This window comes from Varroa destructor, unplaced genomic scaffold (assembly GCF_002443255.2).
Source record: "Varroa destructor unplaced genomic scaffold, Vdes_3.0 BEIS01000001.1, whole genome shotgun sequence".
NCBI lineage: Eukaryota > Metazoa > Arthropoda > Arachnida > Mesostigmata > Varroidae > Varroa > Varroa destructor.
In genome coordinates this window covers 25,139,838-25,149,764 of record NW_019211454.1, presented here as the reverse complement: position 1 = coordinate 25,149,764, position 9,927 = coordinate 25,139,838, and the positions used below count along the sequence as shown (strand labels likewise).

General features: G+C 42.6%; 1 long non-coding RNA gene across 1 annotated transcript; it reads left to right on the top strand.

Annotated features, from left to right (window-relative positions):
- The first annotated feature begins 649 nt into the window (after nucleotides 1-649).
- On the top strand, nucleotides 650-8,841 carry LOC147758428 (uncharacterized). Its single transcript, XR_015318678.1, has 3 exons — nucleotides 650-2,236; nucleotides 3,095-3,231; nucleotides 8,585-8,841. It is a non-coding gene; the product is annotated as an uncharacterized LOC147758428 (long non-coding RNA).
- The last annotated feature ends 1,086 nt before the right edge of the window (nucleotides 8,842-9,927 follow it).

Genomic DNA, 9,927 nt, shown 5'->3' with positions numbered 1-9,927 from the left:
ATTTGAAGAGTATTACCTATTTTTAAGTACGTTTTTCTCTTTACGCGTGCATTCAATAACATTCTTATTAATTCAGGTTATCACTTTTAATTTGAGATTTTCCGATATCTCGGAATCGGCTCAGCACGTCAACATCGATAACATCTTTTTCGGCGTACTTGTTTGAATTTTCAGGGAACATTGGTCAACAGTTATTGTACGTACAGCCATATAGCGACCCTATTAGAAAAGGTAGTGCTTTTTCCTCAAGAATTATGACCTTCATCTAAGAGAAGCTTACCATTGCTGTCAGTCTAGTTAACACAGAAACAGCCATTCCCCGACCCCAGCTTCCTGCCAATGAGCCAGACAACGCACAGAACAGCAGCAGCCTAATGAAGAACCGGATTTTTATCTAGCGACATTCTCTTGCTTACCTAACTACCCGTGAACCTTGACGGCACGGTAATACACCGGCCGTGCACACACAGACAAACATCATTCGCCAGGACAAGGATTGCTTGAGCTGCGCTACGCCATAGCTCTTAGTAGCTCGATGCGGTTCCATGTGTCTGCCACCATACTTTAAGGTGGACAGCGATATCTCAACGAGCCAGATGTTATGTGGTAAGGTAGCTTGTAAAGCCGTATGGCCTAATAGCCACTGACCAACGTCCACTGTATAAGCGCGCGTAGACAAACTGCCAGTGCCTGTAGACCTCCAGACAGACGCACCTGTACAAATAACGTATTGCCACTATTTCATATTGTTGTTGCCTTTCTAGTTGCAATAGGAGGCTACACAAGTGCGCGGAGTAACATCAACATGGTGTAACTAACTCGATACCAAACATCTTTCTGTTTTCATAGACGATGAAAAGCTTATGGTCTGGCATGGTGTAGACTTAAGGCCTTGTCTTAAAGTGTAGGAGCAAGTGGGAGAGATGTTGGAGTTGTGTGTTGGATAATAGTTGGGGGATTCAGTAAGGTCGGAAGAGGGGTTTCTTCTTTGGGGGGTTGAAGCCTTAAGGCTCTGACGCACTCGAGTGAGAACTCGGGAGAGTTGATTGTTGAGTTGCTGTTAGGTTGTTCCTCTAAAGCGGGCTAAAGCAGAGGGCGGTAAGAGATGAGGGACGTGACCACGACTGAATCTCCTTTTCCTCTCATTCAACGAATGTCTGCCGTAGAATTTGAGAGGAGTTACTTGAGTGACGAGGAACGAGCACAACCCAGCCACCAAAAACCAGAGCAAGCGGGGAGTTGTTGCCCTTTGGAGGGCGAGGAACAGTGGGAACTGGACTGGACTTCTTTTGCGTTCCCTTGCTCCCGCATCTCTTGCTAGATCCCCACGAAAAAGCTTGTAGCAGGTTCGGTGGGTCGAATAAATCCGCTGTGGCTACAAGGAAAACTGCTATTTTGCGTTTTTCCTCCTTCCACTCACGCAAACATGCATTCATCCTTTATCGTAGTTCTCTCATAACCGAAGGGCAGATTAAGAGGAGAACAGGGAATGTAGTACATGGATATGTAGTCGCTATGAGGAGAACGGAAAGAGATGACGTGGAATGGGGACGTGCGTGTGGCAGGGTATTAGGCGCCTGTACATGTATATGTTTGCCAGTCTGTGTGGCTCTGCGACGGGCCAGAAGTTCAGATACCATAAAGAGTCGTGGAACAACCGCGACCAGCGCCATCGTCAGGAGAGGCAGACGGATCAAAGCGCATCGTCAACTTGGCACTTGGAACTTCTTTACGCTGCAAAAATGCTAGTAAAACTACTAAAGTTGAGAGCAAAGCAGTCGAGTATGCGCCTTATCTGTCCAGCGGCGCAGTGTTCGTACTGACAGATCACTGCTTGCTTCAGTAGTCCAGCAATAGCAACAAGGCAATGGAGTCGTTTTGATGGAGCAGCTGACGCTTGTCAAGCCGACGGCCACGGAAATGTCGAAAAATGATGCATCGCAGTTCTGTTGATGCCTTCTGATACCAGTTGAAATGTACAAAAAAGTTCGGAGTTCATCGAGATAAACGATATCCGCACGCGTGACTCTGTACATTTACGACAAGCTTGGGTAAAGTTGATTCTCGTGAGTTGTAATGCACAACTGATACTATAAGTTGGCTACTATGACTACTACTTTTTCAGGCATAACGATTAGGAAGAATTATCGAATTGGAGTGGAAACAGTTTCAATCATCAACGGATGTACGGAATGACGTGAACATTGGATGCGGGTTTCTTTCGTAGCAGTCAGAGGTTATTTGCTCATTGAATTCTATTATATTCAAATGCATTTACATACTGAAAGGCGGATTCATTTTCTTATTGATATTTACATTCATTTAGAAACGTTGTTTCTTGTTCCAGAAATCTATCAAGATTGCAACTATACTATATTTAAAAAGCAAATAGAAATTTATTTTTTTATTATTTTTATTATATATGCGGCCAAGATAAGATGAGTTTCAGTACGAAGAGCGGATCAAACAAGAAGATGTATATATATATATATATACACCGTGTCAAAATACGTATTTTAACTATACCTGTTTCTAGCGTTCAGTTACTCGTCGCACTTAGTATTATCCGTGAACTATCATTGCTTGCAATCAATTTTGCCACAGCAAGAAAGTATCGACCATATGACTATTGATTAAATAACAATATGATGCACTCGTGTTTATTTAATATAAGATGTGCTCCGTATCTGGAAAATAAGCGGCAAGTCTTTTTAGAATTAATAATTGCATTGTTCGTCATAACTATTTGAGCTGAATTACCTGCTCCATCTGCCTCTAGTAAACATTGTCGCTTAGTAGAATAGCGTGTTAAACGTGTGGTCTTTGAGTCAAGGGTACTAGAGAAAAACAAGTGCAAAGTTAGGGGTTAGAGATGAACTGTGAGGAACTGAAGCTGGTGATAACAGAATTTAGAGGTACGGTCTCCTGCTAGCTCGTAACGGGCAAATCGAGCGAGCCTTTGAAACTGAGGAGGCAATTTAGTTCCAACCGGAAAAAAAGGGATTTCGCCAAATAAAAGGTACCGCAGCAAAAAGTAGAGAGAACCTGGTTTTCTTTGAGATTTGACAGCCTTACCGTCTTGTCCATATTGTAGGCCATACAAGAATTCCCGATCGACACCGAAAGGATCTCGAGAGGTACGACGACCTGACCTACAGTTATTGAGTACGCTAAGAACTACTACTTCGTTCCACTTGGTTCTGCTGCTTCTTAAACAAAGTCTGCTTGAAGGTCAGTGCTCTCCTTTTTTTCACAGAATATTTCTATCTCAATTGCACACTGCTGCTGCTTGGCAATCTGAATGAAGTCAAGTACATGGCTGGAGGGATAGTCATTTCAAAGTTTCCCAAACGTTGGTTTGCCGAGAGGGAATGTTAAACAAGCTGCTTGTACTGTTTCAAATCTCCAAAGACGCTGACCTCTTGTCCAAAGGGGGCTCATATGTCGGCAGACGATACACAGAAACCTTTCATTCCAACATAACAAGAAGGGGCAGAAAAAGAAAAACAGGCTCCTCAAGCTTCCGTGGCCATTGCGCTACTAGACTAAGTCTTGCACATCTTTTGCGAATGTATCTGCTTGAACTGCACCAATCAACTGAATGGCCACTCTCCAATGGCTCAATGTCGAACGAGGTAAACCGTACCAGATCACAGCAATGTTGTGTGTTACTAGCCTTGGCCAAGCAAAACCACTCTTCGCATGACTTGTCCTCATCGCTTTTCTTTTGCCCTTTCCACGTTTCTGCAACTTTCCGAGTTGCCATTAATCGTTTCAGTTGCGTCATTACTGTTGCTAGTGTGACAGATGCTGCCCACTGTCAAACAGTGACGTTCGTGCCTATCGGCGCCGACTGTCGATATGAATGAATTATGGCGAACAAAGACGTTACAAAGGTGTTTCGAGCTGCTGGCAGCAGTAGTGAATTCCGCCAGTTTGCCCACAAAACCCCGTGGCGCGGTAGTTGGTTAAAAAGTCTGCTTGGCAGCGGCGCCAACAACTGCTTCGGAGGAGGAAAAGCTCTCCATCTCCTTCTGCAGTGCTTCCTACATGGAAGTAGGGCCATGCCATGTTCGATGAAGGTATCAAAAAAGCCAACTTCAAACGAAGAAACTAAATCTTTAGAAGAATACGAAAAGAGGACAGGACCACGACCGTAGGGGCACGTCTTCTTGCATGAGCATTCGACTTGTTCGTCGTCCCAGGAGAGCAAAACGGCTGGAACGACAAACCAGCACAATGTGTGCGCGAGCCGACGAAGACACCGCAAAATAAACAGGAAGGTGAAACATGGCACTTTACAGAGCTAGAAGAAAGTGGTTGCTAGCAAAAAGGAAAAAGGCTACTATAACAAACGGCGCTATAAGAAGTATATTCTTTGAGAAGGCTCGGGTTTAGGCAGAAAAGAATGTCGATAAAGGCAATATGCCAGTAAGGTAGACTCAGGTTCACATTGTGCCACCAGGTTCCCTTCGACTGTTCTCGCTGGATGTCGTGTCAAGAAGGGTCATGATTTTCTGATTTAGAGAACGCGGGCTCCAGCTTCGAAGCTCACAGACAGACAAATAGGACAACCCTCGCCATTCGCTACTGTGTACACAATGGGAGTGTGCCTTAGAGCGACGAGCAGTCAACAAAGATGAAGCTGTCACAAAGAGGCCCACCTTTTTACCACATTCGATTCGTCTGCCTGAGCTTCTTGCACTTTTACTGCAGCTTCTACGTCATCGGGTCGAATCTAAACTCGACGAAAAACTCCCCGACGAAAGTAACACCGGCGGCCGCAAAAAGCGATAGTCCGAGGACGGACGTAATAAGGTGATCAAACAGAAAGAGAGCATGAAGCATATGCAGAGGCCATAGGGAGCTATAGGGAAAAATTCATCTTCGCTGACATAACGATTACGTCGGCGTTGAACGTGTAAGGGATAGAGGGGATACAGAGAACTAAAGAGGTCGAATAAAGTCGTCGTATACGCGGAGAAAATTACAATGGAACTTTTATCGAACCTCTATTAGAATAGTCGGTATCGGTGTCAATAATTTAAATTATACAACAGTTTATGATGATGACCATACTAAGGTTTACCACTGATCTCCTGTTTCCTTAATTCGTGTCAACCGGTGAACCGAGATTGAAGATGGACAGGAGAATAGAGCCAGAGATATGAGGGTACCAGACTATTGTTTGCTAATACTTCGAACAGAAAAATAACATTAAAGACAAATAGGAACTCTTCCAGTAAAAAATTATTTTTTTTATACTACGTAAGGATAACGTGGATTATTATCCTTTACTCAAGATGTTAGTTTTCCAGATGTTACTTTTTTTTTTATATAGGCTTTTCAATTATATCTGTACACAGCGTAGTTCTTAGCCTCTAAGCTTAAATATAGAGCATCTCCTTGCTAAAACATGCAATAGCTATAACTACATTCTACACGGTACATATGCGGCACAAACAGCGCTTGCTCTCACGCAGACATCTTCGAATTGCTTAACCATTTAAAAATAAATAACGGCTACTTTTGGGTACGATATAATGAATAGTGCAAACTAAAACATCTGTTACTTTCTTGAACCGGCTGACACCCATCAAAATTAAAACCTCACGTTATATCTAGTGATCGTGTCTTTCCGACGGCGTGCGTCATGAAAAAAAAGCTCTCCCACTCTATGCATAGTCAATTGGTACAGTATACAATGTTTCTAAGTGTTAATATCTATATCAATATACGATCAGCAGAAGTATTATATGCCAACACTTGCGTCACAAACCTGCAACACATGGCAACGTGAAGTCAAATAATTACTGGTTTCGAAATACGTTTCGAAAAGTTACAGGGTATTATCTGGGGATCGAATACGACTGCCTGTAGTTGATAAACCATTGCCCAGCTATCCTGCGTCAATCAAGTGTTTCAGACGGCCAACTTATGATGCACTTATGGTGAACAGTGCTTCATCTACCATTTAAGACTCAGCGTTCCGTTCGCTTAACAACATCCCGCAGCGTTCAGCGATGCGCACAAAAGTGCAATGCAAAATGTGTGGCGATATAGAACGATCAAGAACGGCGGTGAAGTATTAGGGAACATCTGTGATTAGGAAGGAGAAAGCTAACGGCGTGCATACGGCCATCTATAAATGCAGGTCGGTGGACCCTTACTTTCGGTAGATCGCAGACGCTTTACGACCACGTGTGTCCGTTTCGTAGTAGACTCGGCCGCCAAATGAAGTCATGGCCTTAATATTCGCCTGGCCTTGCTCTCGCTATTAAATAGCAAAATTGGATCTATTACAAAATCTAAAAGTTTACGACCACGCCAGCAATGACGGCGCCATTAAAAAGACTACACACGTGAATGTACACACATGAAGAAATAGAAGCATGGCGAGTGGGTAGTTTACAGGCTTGAGCTTCTAGTGGTAGCTACTCTGCCGGCAGCTAAGAAAAACCATTAACCTCTTACTCTCAGAATCAGCCCGGCCATTAATAGCCTAAAATATGAAATTTTAAGCTCGAATTGCTAGACAGTTTTACGTCAAAACAGCTGTAGCCACTTGTTCACGACTGAATGGAACCTATGTCACGTTGCTCTACAGGTACATCGTCCAATCTTTTGTATAGATGTCGACCCGAGGCTTGCCTATTGCACGACGATACAAGAGTTTCATCAAAGCCTGTATTTCAAAAAAATAGGAAATACACCGGACACAACAAGGATGCACTGAAATTAAGCTCTGAAATGGAACCAACACTAAGTTTAGCAAGGGTGAGATGACAATGCGGTAAAAAATCCTCCCAAGTAAACATAGGAGAAACGTAGACGTATTAATAAATGAACCTGTACTATTTACTTGATCTTATCATAGACGTGTGATACATGCACGACCCGATGCACTGTTTTGCTCTTCACCGAGGAGCGATCAACTGCCGAAACGAAACAGTCCTCAGCCTTCGTTCACAACCCGTTTTCCAGCCTTTAACGTTTATGCCTCTTTTCACCGGTTCGTATATTAAATATAAGAAGTGAAAGCACGTATAGCATGGTCTTTCAACAACTGGAATAACCTCTCAAATGGTTATCATCTGTAATCATTATGGTGGATTATTGCGGTTTTGGATCCAAGGCTTCAACTCGTTAGTCAATTTACTATAGAGAAAATTGACTTTGATATATGCTATATAAGCAATGAATGCTTTCCCGAGAGTTACACGAGTCATTTCACCGCTTCTACCAGCATCAGCGATGCCATTGCCACTACGGCTGCCTGCGCCATCATTATATGTCGAGATCGTATACAACCGAGTCGGCACCAGCATTCCACAATGAGCAGGCAGGGAGGAGGGCCAAAGGCGCAATCCAATCGACAGGCAAAGAGAAGGCAGCAGCTAGACAGCCACACAAGCTGTGTGTCCCCCATGACCGATCTCTTCCTATCCAGGACCGCTGTCAGTTGGCAAAAGCAATACTGAACAAAGGCGCAAAGGGATCTACCATAGGATGGTGGTAATGGGAGTTGAGGAAATTGAACCAGCTTTCTTACACGCAGATCAGCCGCGAATGCCTAGGGCCTAGGCCTCTACCACCAGCGCGATGATCGCCATCGTCACGGATTTTACTTTTTTCTTGCCCGCTTCATTGTTGTAATATGGCATCAACGTTTCGTGTAGTATTAACATCGCTAACGGAGGTTTTGCTTAATTATGGACTACCGATAGATCGACGGAAAGCTTTTTCATCTTCGCTGTTCTTTCATACAAGTGGGCGAGGAATGTGAGCAGGCACACAGCTACGGAAACACTGTTGGCCTACATCAGACAGGCCTACATTGATGGCGTTGTCATGGCGGCAGTCTCTCCGCGCAAGTCCACATACTACACATCGTTGTCCTCACTGTCGCTACCCTATATTTAGCTTCTTCGTTATTCTTCATTGAAGCTTAAGCTAATTGTTCTTGTGCCGCCAGTTAATATCTATGGACTGGCAAATCAGACGAGTCGCTTAGCAGTAATGCAATAGGCAGCAATTATATTCAGCTTAATTGCACCAACTGCGAGGAATTCGCTGTTAATGTAACTGTATGTAACTTGAGGGTTCACCGCCAAGTTAGACACGAAAACATAGATCCATCGTCACCTCACGCAATACCTGCAGTCTTTCATTAGATCCTATAGCGGTAACTACGATTCTTCAGTCGTGCTTGTTCTAGTGAAGTACCAATAAGACATCGTTAACTGTGAGATCTTGGCATTGGACTTTGATTTTTTGAATCAATGTTTGACCATAGTTAGTTCGGATGACCGTAGAACTTTCGTTACTACTATGGAATTGACATATTACCTAAATCTCCTTGTACAAAATGTTTTGTTTAGAACGCTGGGCCATTATATATATATATATATATATATATATATATATGCCAGATGAGCTTGTTATAACGATCGCCATTAAATCAGAAAAAAAATTTACTTAGCGTTCGACACTTGCGCTAATAGATCTGGAACGAACTTAAATTATTCATTCTTAGAAAACGTGGTATAACCCTTGAAATGTACGTTTGCCTTTCTTTTTGCAGGCATTCCTATTGTCTCCAATTAAATATGAGAAGATTTATCAAATGCAGCAACATCCCGCCAAGAAAACATCGACATAGTTGCAATTAAACACTCGCCAAATATATAAGAACGGCCATCTGATCATACGCTGCTTCCAAATGATGCCAACAATAAACGACCGAGTATGTTTACATACGTCTTTCTTTATTGTGAACCTTTTACATTCAAAACTGTACTCAAATACAATATCAATAAAGTAAGTTTCCTTGCTTTCTTACCTAGCTACCTTCCTAACGCTAGTTACCCGCTTCACGTAATTTTCTGCCACTTTTCCATGTACATCTGATCCATTCTCTGAAAAAGCGGCACAGCTATTTTCTTTACGTTCGTCCACCGTCCGCAGATCGCCATGGTATATTTTGCTTTTTAAATACCCTCACAAAAAGAATTCGAGTGAAATTAGTTCACGTGTTCTGTGGACGATTCGACGTCATCCCACGTCGAGATCAACCGTTCACCAAAGTGACCCATTGATAACGCGGCTACGATATTACTTATATGGAGGGTGGACCACTTTACTGAGACTACAAATCTTGGAAATCTTTTTTCAAGGAATTTCGGTACACGAAAGCGTGGGGTCATCTCCTGGCAGTAACGAAAATTAACGGTTTCGTCGAAAAAAAAGTTAGCAAACCCTACCCTATTAAAAACCTACTGTTTCTATGCGACACCAGACAGTGTTTTTAGGTTACAAACTCTTTTCGTGAATAGTCCGAGGACTTTTGGTTTCCCACAAGTGTCAGTTTTGTTTTTTTATACTATCTCTGCCCCCTCCCCCTTTTCCCCCACACACACGCGCAGCTACATAAAAATATGCCTCGTGAGTGAAGACAGTTACCCTGTAAAATGTTCTATAACTTTTCGGCCTCATAATGAAAGGCAAGCGTAGCTACTTTATGGATTTTGGACTCAATTAGAATGTTAAGTATATAGTGTTTGTAGCGAAAAAAAAACTTTTGTAAATACAATCGGTTATCTTTTGTTAAGGCCATTTTGAAATTGCTCCCGTCCAGACGACCGTTTCTATATCAGCTCTGTATAACAAATTTGGGAGCTTTATTGTTTAAATTTAAAAATCTATCGAATGAGATGGGGTTTAGATGCATCTGATTTCCTGTGCCCTAAATGTGGTAATAATACTGGCTGGTGCTGAGCTACGCAAGCGATTAAATAGCTTTTAAGCTACCTACTTTTAGTCGAAATATGGCAGTCGTCTTAGACTATACACGGTTACAACCTGATAAATATCATCCGAGAATGAGAAGTTTAAAGATATCGTTTAAGATCAACGCTCAGTAATTTA